Source organism: Entelurus aequoreus, linkage group LG04, assembly GCF_033978785.1.
Source record: "Entelurus aequoreus isolate RoL-2023_Sb linkage group LG04, RoL_Eaeq_v1.1, whole genome shotgun sequence".
In the NCBI taxonomy this organism is placed as follows: domain Eukaryota; kingdom Metazoa; phylum Chordata; class Actinopteri; order Syngnathiformes; family Syngnathidae; genus Entelurus; species Entelurus aequoreus.
Genome location: NC_084734.1, coordinates 86,582,445 through 86,599,404, shown reverse-complemented (window position 1 = coordinate 86,599,404; position 16,960 = coordinate 86,582,445). Strand labels below are relative to the sequence as shown.

At 38.8% G+C, this 16,960-nt stretch overlaps 1 protein-coding gene across 2 annotated transcripts in view; it reads left to right on the top strand.

Annotated features, from left to right (window-relative positions):
- LOC133649119 (ras-GEF domain-containing family member 1C-like) overlaps positions 1-16,960 on the top strand; it is a 107,944-nt gene that overhangs the window by 47,428 nt on the left and 43,556 nt on the right. The window lies entirely within an intron of this gene.

Here is a 16,960-nt window from a genome sequence, read left to right as displayed (position 1 = left end):
CGGGCCGCCACAAATAACTGAATGTGTGGGAAACACTGCCGTTTATTTAAATTCTTATTTTTTATCTTTATTACTACTTGTGTGATTGATTTTTATTTCATATTTGTTTCCACTACCGCACCTTAAGTTGAAGTCCTTAATCTCGTTATATGCAAACATAATGACAATAAAGTCCATTCTATGTTATTATATTCTATAATGCAATTTTTTGTGGTCCCCATTATTTAGAAAAGTACCGAAAAGTGTCGAAATAATTTTGGCACCGGTACCAAAATATTGGTATCGGGACAACACTACCTCAAAGTAATGGTAACAAAACAACCACTATACTCTAGCTACCCCCCACTCGAGCTTCACCTTTGACCCTTGACACTGTAGTGAAAAAGGTCAAAGTGGGGTGTGATTTGTCCCGACTAAGCATCTTCTGTCTGCACTGCTTTTCAACCTCAGTCCTTAGCAAATTGTCACACCTGCGTGGGTAGAGCGCGTCGTCTAGTTGTATGCGGTGAAACAGGTTTCAGACTAGACCATGTGTGTGAGGCTGTATGACAGCTTCAGGATAGCCTCTGAATAAGGCCATTGTTTCATCAACACTGCGACGCCACACCTCCACTCACACTCACACACACACCCACACCCACAACTAGACAGTCAGGGGTGCTGTGTCTCTGGTCTTAATCACCATCCAACAAAGCAGGCAGATCCCGCCGATGGCCACGATAACAGCCTGACTGAAGTTCAGACGCCGCACACGGCACGAGTGCCTTGAACAATGACAGTCGGGAGTGGGCGGAGAGCGGAGCAGCTGTGTCTCGCCGGCGGGGCTCTCTAGGGTGGCTTTTAAGCACACGCCGCCATACTCACCTGTTCTTGGCCGTGTGTCTCGGTGTTTGCACGCGGAATTGATGCAGGGCGAGCGTCTTTGAGGGTGTGCAGTGAAAACACTTGTACAGTCAGACCTCTTGGTCACGTTGGAAGGAAACATTACTGAAGTAATATGGCGGAAGAATCATACCAATAATACAGCGTTCCCTTGTTTATTGCCGTTTGATGTACAGTCGTGGTCAAAAGTGTTCACACACTTGTAAAGAACATAATGTCATGGCAGTGTTTCCCACACATTCATTTATTTGTGGCGGCCCGCCACAAAATAATTACGTCTGCCACAAATTAAAAATAAAAAAATAAAAAATAAAATAAAATATATATATTTTTTTTTTTTTTTTTTTTTTCCTGTCCAGCTTCTCAGGCAAATCATATAGTTGATGTAGATGCCCATATTGGCTGTTCAGATTTACTTTACAAAAGAGAAGTGTAGGATACTTCTCTTGTTGCCTTATTTGTATTTGACTTTATTAAATGTATTTATATTATCATTTGGTGCAGCCGGGCCGGAGCAGGAGGGGATAGAAAGAGAGACAAAAGAAGACAGAGGGGGGAATTGTGGGGACAAGAGGGGGATTAGACAGAGAGACAAAAACAACAACAGCAAACACAACAACAACAACAACAACAACAACAATAGAGCGACATCAGCAAATACGACATGTAGAAATATGATGGTAAAAGTAATAGCAAATAAGCAGTTAGCGAAAATAAAACACAATACAGAAATGACAATGAGCATTATTACACTACAAATGGAGCAATACAAATACCAATAGAAAAAGCACTATTGATAATGAACAATACCAATACTTTACCTTTATTATCAACAATACAGTTGTTCAAATGCAACAATACATATACCTGTACGTAATGATAACTTGAGATACGAAATAATGCAGAAAAATGGAGGGGAAGAAAGAGAAGCAACCTACATTAACCTTGTAGATTGCTATATTAACAATAGGTCAGTGAGCTCTTTGTTCATTGGATCAGATGTTTGATGAAGCTCTGTGTCTATCTACCACCACTACTGTTTTCTGTTTATTTGTTACTGACTGTGGCAGGACACCTCTGCCTCTGTTTCACTTTATGTTGCTGGTAAATAATATGGTTGTAGTAGTAGGCTAAAGTTAAATTATTTAGTATGCACTAATTAAAGGGGCAGAGCTTTAAGAGACATTTTAGCTTTTATATTTTATAAGATATATTTTTTGTAAGAACCACAATTAATAAATATATTTCAGTGAATAACTTGTTGTTCAAATCTGTATATAAATATGTACATAAAGTGTTGTAATTATATTGTAAAATGGATGGATGGATGGACGTTTAAAACAAAACTGTTATTATTACTTAGTAAGTATAAATTTTTTGAGCCTTTTTAGAGAAAATCCATATCATTGTAGTAAATTATGCAAATTACTCGATGATGTCATGGTGACCACGCCCATAGCCACGCCCCACTGCCACAGGTATCTTGGCAGTTTATGGGAAACACTGCATGGCAGTCTTGAGTTTCCAATTAGGGCTGGGCGATATGGCCTTTTTTTAATATCTCGATATTTTTAGGCCGTGTCACGATACACGATATATATTAGTGGTGTGGGAAAAAATCGATTCGAATTCGAATCGCGATTCTCGAGCTATTAGTGCACTTTAGTGCATGATGTCACTTAGATGACATATCAAAACAACACTAAATTAAAGTGCACTTTTTGTACAGAACGCCACTACAATAGTTTAAAACAAATAAAGTGCACTTTTGTGCATGACGTCACACAAGATATTTCAATAACTGTCAAATAAAAATGAGCTGCATAATAGGAAATCAAATAGTGTATGTCCTTCGCTATGTGGTAGGTTCCTGCGGACGTTATCTCCTTCTGTTGTTGACGATTTGTTTCATACGGTGTTGATGTGGAAATGGTTGCTTGGGCATTTTGTTGGCTGTGGCACCGAACAGAGATGTTGACATGCGGAGTTTCAAGCACTCTTCATTCTCTAGCGGGTGACTTTTCAAATGATGCTACATATTAGCAGTAATGCTACTTTTTGTAGCAACGCTTTTGCCCCACACTTGACAAATTACGGTTGTCTGTTCGACATCTTCCCGCTTGAAGCCAAACCACCGCCAGACGATGGACCCCCTGCTGTTTTTCTTGGGAATTAATTCTTCCTTCATTTGTTACCAGATTCGCACCTTCTCTCTCTCGTATTACCACTCGCACCACAGCAAACGTTACCCCTGCCGCTACCTCTCTGCTCCGCGAGGGCGTATACGTATGTGACGAACGTAAGAAGGTGCGCTTGTTTTATGTCTCTGTGAGAAGGAGAGACAAGAAAGAGTGAGAAGAGCCTGTAGTGTAATGCCCGCAGCTAAAAGCAACTGCGTGAGAACGTATACTCCAATATCACGATATAGTCATTTTCTATATCGCACAGAGACAAACCCGCAATATATCGAGTATATCGATATATCGCCCAGCCCTATTTCCAATCATTTCTACAAGTCTTCTTTTTTTGTGATAGAGTGATTGGAGGTTGGTTCTTTTATGAATTTATTATGGCAAGTTTCACTGCAATAAGGCACTTTTGGTAGCCATCCACAAGCTTCTGGTTGAATTTTTGACCACTCCTCTTGACAAAATTGGTGCAGTTCAGCTAAATTTGTTGGTTTTCTGACATGGACTTGTTTCTTCAGCATTGTCCACACGTTTAAGTCAGGACTTTGGGAAGGCCATTCTAAAACCTTAAAGGCCTACTGAAACCCACTACTAGCGACCACGCAGTCTGATAGTTTATATACACTACCGTTGAAAAGTTTGGGGTCACCCAAACAATTTTGTGGAATAGCCTTCATTTCTAAGAACAAGAATAGACTGTCGAGTTTCAGATGAAAGTTCTCTTATTCTGGCCATTTTGAGCGTTTAATTGACCCCACAAATGTGATGCTCCAGAAACTCAATCTGCTCAAAGGAAGGTCAGTTTTGTAGCTTCTGTAACGAGCTAAAGTGTTTTCAGATGTGTGAACATGATTGCACAAGGGTTTTCTAACCATCAATTAGCCTTCTGAGCCAATGAGCAAACACATTGTACCATTAGAACACTGGAGTGATAGTTGCTGGAAATGGGCCTCTATACACCTATGTAGATATTGCACCAAAAACCAGACATTTGCAGCTAGAATAGTCATTTACCACATTAGCAATGTATAGAGTGTATTTCTTTCAAGTTAAGACTAGTTTAAAGTTATCTTCATTGAAAAGTACAGCGCTTTTCCTTCAAAAATAAGGACATTTACATGTGACCCCAAACTTTTGATCGGTAGTGTATCAATGATGAAATCTTAACATTGCAACACATGCCAATACGGCCTGGGTTAACTTATAAAGTGCAATTTTAAATTTCCTGCCACACTTCCGGTTGAAAACGGCTTTGTATGATGACGTATGCGAGTGACGTAGCCAGTGAAACAGAAGTATCGATACCCCATTGAAAACAATACAAAAAGCTCTGTTTTCATCTCATAATTCCACAGTATTCTGGACATCTGTGTTGGTGAATCTTTTGCAATTTGTTTAATGAACAATGGAGACTGCAAAGAAGAAAGTTGTAGGTGGGATCGGTGTATTAGCGGCTGGCTGCAGCAACACAACCAGGAGGACTTTGAGATGGATAGCAGACGCGCTATCCGACGCTAGCCGCCAACCGCATCTGTGATCGGGTGAAGTCCTTCGTCGCACCGTCGATCGCTGGAACGCAGGTGAGCACGGGTGTTGATGAGCAGATGAGGGCTGGCTGGCGTAGGTGGAGCGCTAATGTTTTTATCATAGCTCTGTGAGGTCCGGTTGCTAAGTTAGCTTCAGCGTCGTTAGCAACAGCATTGTTAAGCTTTGCCAGGCTGAGAATTATTAACCGTGTAGTTACATGTTCATGGTTTAATAGTATTGTTGATCTTCTGTCTATCCTTCCAGTCAGGGATTTATTTATTTTGTTTCTATCTGCATTTGAGCCAGATGCTATCACGTTAGCTCAGTAGCTAAAGAGCTTCGTCGATGTATTGTCGTGGAGATAAAAGTCACTGTGAATGTCCATTTCGCGTTCTCGACTCTCATTTTCAAGAGGATATAGTATCCGAGGTGGTTTAAAATACAAATCTGTGATCTACAATAGAAAAAGGAGAGAGTGTGGAATCCAATGAGCCAGCTTGTACCTAAGTTACGGTCAGAGCGAAAAAAGATATGTCTTTCACTGCATTCTAGTCCGTCACTCTAACGTTCCTCATCCACAAATCTTTCATCCTCGCCCAAATTAATGGGGTAATCGTCGCTTTCTCGGTCCGAATCGCTCTAGCTGCGTTGAAAACAATAGGAAAATATGAGGAGGCGAACAACTGACTACGTCACGCTACTTCCGGTAGGGGGAAGGCTTTTTTTTATCAGAGACCAAAAGTTGTATGTAAACTTTTGACCATGACTGTATATTTATTATGTTATTTGTATGCGGGCAATGAGGAAGAGGAAGTATCAGTGTCTCTCTAGCAAAGAGAAGCCTGTGTGCGACTTTCAGTACGATGTTGGACCGCTGCTGGGACTTGGTGTGTTAGTTAACACCACACTGAGAGGTAGTTTAAGACCCCTTGTGCTAATATTACCCTGATAAAATTAACAGCTCCAGGATTTTATTTTAAGATGTATAGCAAAGCCTGCTTTCATTAGTGCCTCTTCTCCTAAAAGTGGAGAACCTTTTTTGGGAACTCCCAATAATAATATTTTCTTCTTCTTCTTCTTCTTCTTCCAAAGTGTCACATAACCATGAATTGGTTAACGTGGACCCCGACTTAAACAAGTTGAAAAAGGTATTCGGGTGTTACAGTACGGAATATGTACTGTACTGTGCAATCTACTAATAAAAGTTTCAATCAGTCAATCAAAAAACAGTGACTTGGTTTGTCATACACACGCAGACATCGATTAGCTCAGCAACCTGCGGCTCTTTAGCACCGCCCTAGTGGCTCCTTGGAGCTTTTTCAAAAATGGAAAAAGTTTTAATAGTGTTTCTGTTGGAGAGCAAACATGACACAAACCTTCCTAATTGTTAGAAATCTCACTGTTTATATTAAACACGCTTCACTGTTGACAATATTTGTTTTGTCCTACTAATTTTGGCGGTCTTTGAACTCACCGTTGTTGGTTTATGTGTACAACTTTCTCCCTCGCTGCCACAGACAGACTTGTTTCATGCCACTCCTTCTTTGTCTCATTTTGTCCACCAAACGTTTTATGCTGTGCAGTGTTTCCCATAAACTGGCAAGATACCTGTGGCGGTGGGGGCGTGGCTATGGGCGTGGTCACCATGACATCATCGAGTAATTTGCATAATGTACTACAATGATATGATTTTCTCTAAAAAGGCTCAAAAAATGCATACTTACTAATTAATAATAACAGTTTTGCTTTAAACGTCCATCCATCCATTCATTTTACAATATAATTACAACACTTTATGTACATATTTATATACAGATTTGAACAATAAGTTATTCACTGAAATATATTTATTAATTGTGGTTCTTACAAAAAATATATCTTATAAAATATAAAAGCTAAAATGTCTGTTAGAGCTCTGCCCCTTTAATTAGTGCATACTAAATAATTGAACTTTAGCCTACTACTACAACCATATTATTTACCAGCAACATAAAGTGAAACAGAGGCAGAGGTGTCCTCCCACAGTCAGTAACAAATAAACAGAAAACAGTAGTGGTCAAATACAAATAAGGCAACAAGAGAAGTATCCTACACTTCTCTTTTGTAAAGTAAATCTGAACAGCCTATATGGGCATCTACATCAACTATATGATTTGCCTGAGAAGCCGGACAGGACAAAAAAGTAAAAAATTATTTATTTTTTTTTAAAAAATTTTTTATTTTATTTGTGGCGGACGTAATTCTTTCGTGGCGGGCCGCCACAAATAAATGAATGTGTGGGAAACACTGCTGTGCGTGAATGCACAAAGGTGAACGTTGTTGATGTTATTGACTTTTGTGGAGTGCTTTGATTGATTGATTGAAACTTGTATTAGTAGATTGCACAGTACAGTACATATTCCGTACAATTGACCACTACATGGTAACACCCCAATAAGTTTTTCAACTTGTTTAAGTCGGGGTCCATCCACGTTAATCAATTCATGGTAATGCTAATCAGACATATTTGGTCACTGCATGACTGCAAGCTAATCAATGCTAGCTGTATGTACATATTGCATCATTATACCTCGTTAGTAGGTACAGTGTATTTGAGATCATTAAATGTATTTAAATGTTTTTATTTTTTTATTTTTTACTTTAATAAATACAATCATGTGTGCTTACGGACTGTATCCCTGCAGACTGTATTGATCTATATTGATATGTAATGTATATATTGTGTTTTTTATGTTGATTACATTAAAAAAAAAAAAAATTTTTTTTTTTTTTTTTTTTTTTAATTTCTTGTGCGGCCCGGTGGTTGGGGACCACTGATTTACAGTACATAAGGCTTTTAACTTTTTGCGGCTGCAGACCGATTTGTTTTTTTCTACTTTTGGTCCTCTTTCAACATGTTGGGTTGCCGACCCCTGACTGTAGTGCAGCTTCCCGCCTAACCAGACTCGGGGAGTTATTGGCTGAAAGGGTGTGTGTGACGCAATGATGAATCACATGCATGCAGACAGCTGCTGGCACTGAGCAGGAAGCGTCGGGGAGAAATAAAGGGAAGATTATCTCAAGCGATACAGGAAGTCGTTGCACGTGCAATAAAACTGACTTGAAAAATTAATTGAGGGTGTGTGTGTGTGTGTGTGTGTGTGTGTGTGTGTCTGCGAGGGTTTGCATGCATGAAATGATTTGTAGATCTTGGAGATTTTACAAAAGCAGTTTCTGCTCCTTCGGCTTGACCTATTACACAGAACACTTCCTTCCAGTTTCAGTCCCCCCACAGGCCACGTCTGTGTTAATGCAATCCAAAGGAGGCTGCTGCAACCCACTTCTGAAATTAATTTCCATCTTGACAATACTATTTTGAAGCGAAAATGTTTGGTCAAACGTAATTGAGGACCTCCGTTCTAGAAGCTATGTTAGTCCCAACATAATAATAATAATAATAATAGATTTTATTTGTAAAAAGCACTTTACATTGAGCAAATAACCTCAAAGTGCTACAGTGTATTGAAAACAATAATAATAATAAAAAGATAATTTAAAAAAATTAAAACTAGAACAGCCTGGGCAATTATTTTGACTTGGGGGCCACATTTAGAGAAAAAAAATGTGTCTGGGGGCCGGTATATCTATTTTTTAGGAACACTAATCCAAAACCTCACAATAATGTCTGATTGAATGCTAAAAACGTTATGACAGACCGCCTTTAAAAACGTAATGGAATTTTATTTTTTCTATGAATGATAAAACACTGAATATTGACAAAATGTGCATGTCACACCCCCTTTCGATCTGCATATTTTACAATCAAGTGAAACGCAACAAAAATGCAACAAACAGTGAAATATGAACGCGAAGGGTACAAAACAAACCCACCTACAATCTGATATATCTGATACATCACTAAGCTTTAGAACTTTGTTGTGAAAATCTCCTTCCGCGTCCGTGGAAACGCGTCCCGCCCACACTGCTTGGTGCCTCGTCTGAGCTGCTGTGACGTAGATTACCATAGTAACTAATTAGATGACCATAGTAGGGCTGCAACTAACGATTCATTTGATAATCGATTAACCGGTCGATTATTACTTCGATTAATCGATTAATAATCGGATAAAAGAGACAAACTACATTTCTATCCTATCCAGTACTTTATTGAAAAAAACCCAGCATACTGGCACCATACTTATTTTGATTATTGTTTCTCAGCTGTTTGTAAATGTTGCAGTTTTTAAATAAAGGTTTATTTTTAAAAAAAGAAAAAAAAAGAAAAAAAAAGCATAGATCCAACGAATCGATGACCAAATTAATCGGTAACTATTTTAATAATCGATTTTAATCGATTTAATCGATTAGTTGTTGCAGCCCTAGACCATAGTAACTAATTAGATGACCATAGTAACTAATTAGATGACCATAGTAACTAATTAGATTACCAACTCGTATATCATCCATAAGCGCAGATTCCAACCATTGAAATACTTAGTATAGTTCAAGACTTACGCTCATTAGAAAACATCACTGCACATCATACACTTTCCATCTTAAAGATGTAAAAAAAAATATTTGGGAATGTCCGACGGGCCAGATTGAAAAGCTTAACGGGCAAATTAAGGCCCCCGGGCCTTAATTTGCCCAGGTCTGGCCTAATGGCTAGAACTAGTATGCATATATCTATAAAAAGGCTTTTTTTTTTTTTAAAGAAGGGTTTTTAAGCCTTTTTTAAAAGCATCCACAGTCTGTGGTGCCCTCAGGTGGTCAGGGAGAGCATTCCACAGACTGGGAGCCATAGTTCGTAGCTTTGTCCTGGGAGGTTGGAGGAGTTTAGCCTGTCCGGAGCGGAGGTGTCGTGTGGAGGATTTGGGGGTGAGTAGTTCTTTGAGGTAGAGGGGGGGCATTTCCATGGTGGGTCAGTCGGGAGACTTTGTATTCCATCCTGAGTGGAACAGGAAGCCAGTGAATGGATCTGAGAATTGGTGTGATATGGTCGTATTTCCGCACTCTCATCAGGATCCTAGCAGCACTATTGTGTATGTACTGCAGCTTCTGGATGTTCTTGCTGGGGATCCCCACAAGAAGTGTGTTGCAGTAGTCTAGCATAAGACACATTTGCAGGTTTCAGAAAGCCAGCCGTTGACCCGCTTTGGCAACACCACCCATCCTCCAACCTTTAGCCTTTTGTTTGCCTGTCTGCGTGTGTTTGGGTGGAGGTGTGCGCCCATGCACTAAGAAGTGCAGCAGAACAAAGAGAAACTGAGCCTCTCTCACAAAGGAAACTTGAGACATGCTCTTCTGCGCGCCAGTGAGCGCTTGACCTTTCACCCCAGGGTCCCGGGTGTTGTCTTATCGATGCGGCTGATCACGGGGGGTAAGGGAGCCAGTAGGTCACCCATGAATTAAACAATGCCATTCTCAGGTTTCTTCCAGTAACAGAGGGTTGTAATTGAGCTGATCCGAGACGGTTTACAACCAAGGATGTTTGTTTTGACCTCAATCCAAAAGTGAAGATTTTCCCAGTTATAATCCATTATGTCCGATAATGGCTTTTTTGCAGATATTCCGATATTGTCCAACTCTTGATTACCGATTCCGATATCAACCGATACAGATATATACAGTCGTGGAATTAACACATTATTATGCCTAATTTTGTTGTGATGGCCCGCCGGATGCATTACAGCAGGGGTCACCAACGCGGTGCCCGCGGGCACCAGGTAGCCCGTAAGGACCAGATGAGTAGCCCGCTGGCCTGTTCTAAAAATAGCTCAAATAGCAGCACTTACCAGTGAGCTGCTTCTATTTTTTAAATGTTATTTATTTACTAGCAAGCTGGTCTCGCTTTGCTCGACATTTTTAATTCTAAGAGAGACAAAACTCAAATAGAATTTGAAAATCCAAGAAAATATTTTAAAGACTTGGTCTTCACTTGTTTAAATAAATTCATTAATTTTTTTACTTTGCTTCTTATAACTTTCAGAAAGACAATTTTAGAGAAAAAATACAACCTTAAAAATTATTTTAGGATTTTTAAACACATATACCTTTTTACCTTTTAAATTCCTTCCTCTTCTTTCCTGACAATTTAAATCAATGTTCAAGTAATTTTTTTTTTTTTTATTGTAAAGAATAATAAATACATTTTAATTTAATTCTTCAATTTAGCTTCTGTTTTTTTTGACGAAGAATATTTGTGAAATATTTCTTCAAACTTATGATTAAAATTCAAAAAAATTATTCTGGCAAATCTAGAAAATCTGTAGAATCAAATTTAAATCTTATTTCAAAGTATTTTGAATTTCTTTAAAAAATGTTGTTCTGGAAAATCTAGAAGAAATGATTTGTTAGAAATATAGCTTGGCCCAATTTGTTATATATTCTAACAAAGTGCAGATTGGATTTTAACCTATTTAAAACATGTCATCAAAATTCTAAAATTAATCTTAATCAGGAAAAATTACTAATGATGTTCCATAAATTCTTTTTTAAATTTTTTCAAAAAGATTCGAATTAGCTAGTTTTTCTCTTCTTTTTTTCGGTTGAATTTTGAATTTTAAAGAGTCGAAATTGAAGATAAACTATGTTTCAAAATTTAATTGTCATTTTTTTTCGTGTTTTCTCCTCTTTTAAACCGTTCAATTAAGTGTAAATATCATTAATTATTAATAATAACATAGAGTTAAAGGTAAATTGAGCAAATTGGCTATTTCTGGCAATTTATTTAAGTGTGTATCAAACTGGTAGCCCTTCGCATTAATCACTACCCAAGAAGTAGCTCTTGGTTTCAAAAAGGTTGGTGACCCCTGCAGTAAACAATGTAACAAGGTTTTCCAAAATAAATCAACTCAAGTTATGGAAAAAAATGCCAACATGGCACTGCCATATTTATTATTGAAGTCACAAAGTGCATTATATAGGTTGAGGTGGGCGGGGTTGGGGGTAGGGGTAGCGGGGGTGTATATTGTAGCGTCCCGGAAGAGTTAGTGCTGCTTCTGGGTATTTGTTCTGTTGTGTTTATGTTGTGTTACGGTGCGGATGTTCTCCCGAAATGTGTTTTGTCATTCTTGTTTGGTGTGGGTTCACAGCGTGGCGCATATTTGTAACAGTGTTAAAGTTGTTTATACGGACACCCTCAGTGTGACCTGTATGGCTGTTGACCAAGTATGCGTTGCATTCACTTGTGTGTGTGAAAAGCCGTAGATATTATGTGATTGGGCCGGCACGCAAAGGCAGTGCCTTTGAGGTTTATTGGCGCTCTGTACTTCTCCCTACGTCCGTGTACACAGCGGCGTTTTAAAAAGTCATACATTTTACTTTTCGAAACCGATACCGATCATTTCCGATATTACATTTTAAAGCATTTATCAGCCGATAATATCGGCAGTCCGATATTATCGGACATCTCTAATTATAATCAATGCCATGAAAAATAATCAGATTAACAAAAAAATCTCTTCTTTTGTAGTATACTTATGCTTCTTAAAGAAGCCTCATTCTAAGTCCATTTGAACTCTATTGCTAACTTCATTGCTAAACAAAACAGAAGCACTTACCGTATTTTCTGGACTATAAGGCGCACTTAAAGTCCTTTTTTCCCCCTCAAAACTCAACAGTGCGCCTTATAACCCGGCGTGCCTAATGTAGGAAATAATTCTGGTTTTGCTTACAGACCTCGGTGCTATTTTATTTCTGTATGTAGTGTAATGATAAGTGTGACCAGTAGATGGCAGTCACACTTAAGAGATACGTGTAGACTGCAATATGACTCAAGTAAACAACACCAAAATGTTGTATGTTCCATTGAAAATATAGAACATTACACACGGCGCTCAAAAATCTATCAATATGTTTTAGTACGACTTTGGTAAGCTATGAAGCCACACCACTTGATGGATTGTACTGTGCTTCAACATACCAGTTTTATTATGGTGTGTATAAGGTAAGACATATTATCTGGGGTTTTGTTTTGAAATATCATGCAAAAGCAACTTTTCTTACCTTCTGGTACTTGCTGATGTGTATTTGGGATCTGCATAAGTCCTGAAAATTTGCGCATGTCCGCCTTTGTGGTCCGTGGCGACACCGTAGTCGATAAGCTTCTTCTTTTTCTCCGTTATTTTTTATGGGACATTCATCCTCTGCTGTTGCCATTTCTAATATAAAGTAGTGTAAAGTTCTTACTTATATCTGTCAGTAAACTCGCCATGAAAGCGCTAAAACATACCGGTGTAGTGAGTTCACATTATTCACCCAAGGAACTTTAGTTATTAGAGAGTTGCGGTCGGACGATTTTTCCTGGGACACATTTCCGGCAAATAAGACCGCCCACGAAGCGGCGCATCTTGTGGGCAGTCTTATTTACGTGGCTCACCTTCGACAGCGTCTTCTCCCCGTCATCTTTGTTGTAGCGTGCAAGGACGGGAGTGGAAGAAGTGTCAAAAGATGGAGCTAACTGTTTTAATGACATTTCGACTTTACTTCAATCAATAACGGAGCAGCATCTCCTCATCCGGAAACACCAACATGGCCGGGAATGTGTCCCGACCGGAACTCGCTAAAAACTAAAGTTCCTTGGGTGAATAATGTAAACTCACTACACCGGTATGTTTTAGTGTTTTCATGGCGAGTTTACTGACAGATATAAGTAAGAACTTTACACTACTTTATATTAGAAATGTCAGCAGCGGAGGATGAATGTCCCATAACAAGAAGATAGAGAAAAAAAAGAAGCTTATCGACTATGGTGTCGGCACGTAATACAAACGCGGACACGCGCAATTTTTCAGGATTTATGCAGATCCCAAATACAGATCAGAAGGTAAGAAAAGTTGCTTTTGCATAATATTGCGAAACAAAACGCCAGATAATGTCTTACCAGTGTTTCCCACACATTCATTTATTTGTGGCGGCCCGCCACGAAAGAATTACGTCCGCCACAAATAAAAAAATTAAAAAAAAATATTTATTTATTTTTATTAAAACATTTTTTACAATTTTTTTTTGTCCTGTCCAGCTTCTCAGGCAAATCATATAGTTGATGTAGATGCCCATATCGGCTGTTCAGATTTACTTTACAAAAGAGAAGTGTAGGATACTTCTCTTGTTGCCTTATTTCTATTTGACCACTACTGTTTTCTGTTTATTTGTTACTGACTGTGGCAGGACACTTCTGCCTCTGTTTCACTTTATGTTGCTGGTAAATAATATGGTTGTAGTAGTAGGCTAAAGTTAAATTATTTAGTATGCACTAATTAAAGGGGCAGAGCTTTAAGAGACATTTTAGCTTTTATATTTTATAAGATATATTTTTTGTAAGAACCACAATTAATAAATATATTTCAGTGAATAACTTATTGTTCAAATCTGTATATAAATATGTACATAAAGTGTTGTAATTATATTGTAAAATGGATGGATGGATGGATGTTTAAAACAAAACTGTTATTATTAATTAGTAAGTATACATTTTTTGAGCCTTTTTAGAGAAAATCATATCTTGTAGTAAATTATGCAAATTACTCGATGATGTCATGGTGACCACGCCCCCACCGCCACAGGTATCTTGGCAGTTTATGGGAAACACTGCTTACCTTATACACACACCATAATAATACTGGTATGTTGAAGCACAGTACAATCCATCAAGTGGTGCGGCTTTATAGCTTACCAAAGTCATACTAAAACTTTTTGATAGAGTTTTGAGCGCCATGTGTAATGTTCTATATTTTCAATGGAACATATAAAATGTTGGTGTTGTTTACCTGAGTCATATTGCCTTCATAGTGCAGTCTACACGTATCTCTTATGTTTGACTGCCATCTACTGGTCACACTTATCATTACACCATGTACCAAATAAAATTTCTTCGAGGTCGGTAAGCAAAACCAGAATTATTCCGTACAGTAGGCGCACCGGGTTATAAGGCGCTAGAGATGCGCGGTTTGCGGACACAACCGCGGAGTCCGCGGATAATCCGCGGGTCGGGCGGATGCATGACAAAAAAAATAGATTTTGAATAGATTCGGGCGGGTGGCGGTTGAACCAATTCGGAAATATACACTACCGTTCAAAAGTTTGGGGTCACATGGAAATGTCCTTATTTTTGAAGGAAAAGCACTGTACTTTTCAATGAAGATAACTTTAAACTAGTCTTAACTTGAAAGAAATACACTCTATACATTGCTAATGTGGTAAATGACTATTCTAGCTGCAAATGTCTGCTTTTTGGTGCAATATCTACATAGGTGTATAGAGGCCCATTTCCAGCAACTATCACTCCAGTGTTCTAATGGTACAATGTGTTTGCTCATTGGCTCAGAAGGCTAATTGATGATTAGAAAACCCTTGTGCAATCATGTTCACACATCTGAAAACAGTTTAGCTCGTTACAGAAGCTACAAAACTGACCTTCCTTTGAGCAGATTGAGTTTCTGGAGCATCACATTTGTGGGATCAATTAAACGCTCAAAATGGCCAGAAAAAGAGAACTTTCATCTGGAACTCGAAAGTCTATTCTTGTTCTTAGAAATGAAGGCTATTCCACAAAATTGCTTGGGTGACCCCAAACTTTTGAACGGTAGTGTATATACATAGTTAAACGTTGTTACCCACATACGAAAAACGAGCAGCACTCTTTGAAACAGGCAATTATTCATCAGGCACTGCTGCAGCTGTCACGCCAAATTTCTTCTCCCCTACAATAACCCCCCCCCCCCCCCCCTATATTATATATATCTATATTAGTTATATAACAACGGGTGTGTGGCGGGCGGTTGTGGCTTTGATAAAATGTTAGTTTGGGTGGATGACGACTTTTGTGATGCGGTTGCAGATGAAATAATTGCCTATCCGCGCATCTCTATAAGGCGCACTGTCGAGATTTGAAGAACAAAAATGCTTTTAAAGGCCTACTGAAAGCCACTACTACCGACCACGCAGTCTGATAGTTTATATATCAATGATGAAATCTTAACATTATAACACATGCCAATACGGCCGGGTTAACTTATAAAGTGACATTTTAAATTTGCCGCTAAACTTCCGGTTCGAAACGCCTCTGAGGATGACGTATGCGCGTGACGTAGCCCGGCGAACACGGGTATGCCTTCCACATTGAAGCCAATACGAAAAAGCTCTGTTTTCATTTCATAATTCCACAGTATTCTGGACATCTGTGTTCGTGAATCTGTTGCAATCATGTTCATTGCATTATGGAGAAGGAAGCTGAGCAAGCAAAGAAGAAAGTTGTCGGTGCGAAATGGACGTATTTTTCGAACGAAGTCAGCAACAACAGTACACAGCCGGCGCTTCTTTGTTTACATTCCCGAAAGATGCAGTCAAGATGGAAGAACTCGGATAACAGAGACTCTAACCAGGAGGACTTTTGACTTCGATACACAGACGCCTGTAGAGAACTGGGACAACACAGACTCTTACCAGGATTACTTTGATTTGGATGACAAAGACGCAGACGTGCTACTGTGAGTATGCAGCTTTGGCTTCTAAACATTTGATCGCTTGACCGTATGTGCGCAACTTTTTTTTGCGTATGTACGTAACTTTTTTAAAATATATAAGCTTTATGAACCTTGGGTTAGGTGAACGGTCTTTTGGGCTGAGTGATTGTGTGTGTTGATCAGGTGTTTGAATTGTATTGGCGTGTTCTATGGAGCTAGGAGCTAGCATAGGAGCTAGGAGTTAGCATAACAAAGACGTAGGTGTTTTTATGCAGGATTAATTTGTGTCATATTAAATATAAGCCTGGTTGTGTTGTGGCTAATAGAGTAAATATATGTCTTGTGTTTATTTACTGTTTTAGTCATTCCCAGCTGAATACCAGGTACCGTGAGTATGCAGCCTTGGCTGCTAAACATTTGATAGCTTGACCGTACGTGCGCGTCACGTACGTAACTTTTTAAAAATATATGAGCTTTATGAACCTTGGGTTAGGTGAACGGTCTTTTGGGCTGAGTGATTGTGTGTGTTGATCAGGTGTTTGAATTGTATTGGCGTGTTCTATGAAGCTAGGAGCTAGGAGAGGAGCTAGGAGCTAGCATAACAAACACGTAGGTGTTTTTATGCAGGATTAATTTGTGGCATATTAAATATAAGCCTGGTTGTGTTGTGGCTAATAGAGTATATATATGTCTTGTGTTTATTTACTGTTGTAGTCATTCCCAGTTGAATATCAGGTCACCCCCGGCTCTCACAGCATCTTCCCTATCTGAATAGCTTCAACTCCCCACTAGTCCTTCACTTGCACTTTACTCATCCACAAATCTTTCATCCTCGCTCAAATTAATGGGGAAATTGTCGCTTTCTCGGTCCGAATCTCTCTCACTTCATGCGGCCATCATTGTAAACAATAGGGAACT